Source organism: Centruroides sculpturatus, unplaced genomic scaffold (assembly GCF_000671375.1).
Source record: "Centruroides sculpturatus isolate CEXI.00-Female unplaced genomic scaffold, Cexi_2.0 scaffold1797, whole genome shotgun sequence".
NCBI classification, from domain to species: domain Eukaryota; kingdom Metazoa; phylum Arthropoda; class Arachnida; order Scorpiones; family Buthidae; genus Centruroides; species Centruroides sculpturatus.
In genome coordinates this window covers 21,108-21,739 of record NW_019385987.1, presented here as the reverse complement: position 1 = coordinate 21,739, position 632 = coordinate 21,108, and the positions used below count along the sequence as shown (strand labels likewise).

The 632-nt window shown below is 31.6% G+C and overlaps 1 long non-coding RNA gene across 1 annotated transcript in view; it reads left to right on the top strand.

The window, feature by feature from the left end:
* Positions 1–150, top strand: part of LOC111612956 — a 12,216-nt gene extending 12,066 nt beyond the window's left edge. Inside the window, exon 2 of the long non-coding RNA XR_002754699.1 lies at positions 65–150. This is a non-coding gene — a long non-coding RNA (uncharacterized LOC111612956). The remainder of the gene's footprint in view (positions 1–64) is intronic.
* The last annotated feature ends 482 nt before the right edge of the window (positions 151–632 follow it).

The window sequence follows — 632 nt, the reverse complement described above, 5'->3', positions numbered from 1 at the left end:
ATCGCAGCGAGTTACAATTCAAATTTTATAAGTTTTCTCAGTTTTATTTGTTCATTAATTTCAGATTTATTTCGATCAAGCAACTGAACAACCTGCTTAAGTAAATCGTAAACAATATCCAAAAGTTTCTGAGAAATCTTCAAAAAAAAAACATGTTTCAGACACTCGCTGAAGGTGGTAAGTTCTGTTATTCTTCAACAATTGTTTGATATCTTGAACAAACAAAGTTACATTAACTGTGATGTACTGTAGTTTCAGTTCTAATAAATTCCATCGTGTCACTATTTTATGGATTTTCTAAAACAAGAACTGGTGCACTCGATCAAATATTGGATAGAGATGAATTAGGTATGATTCATTCTACAATATAGATAATAAATACAGTAAAACCTGTGATCTTCAGTCTCTCGTCAAGTAAAGATAGGCAGGTGTGGTAAAACCTGTTAAAATCTGTCAATCCTTTTGGTTCATTGTTTAATATAAGATCAATACACCTGCATCAGCGAACCATGACACCAGTATTTCTAATTTAGTAGAAAATTAAATCTAGCTTTCATAAATAATCCATAATTCGGTTTATAGCAGAGTTCTTGGTTCCCGGCAGCCATTATGAACTTTGTATTTATGAACTG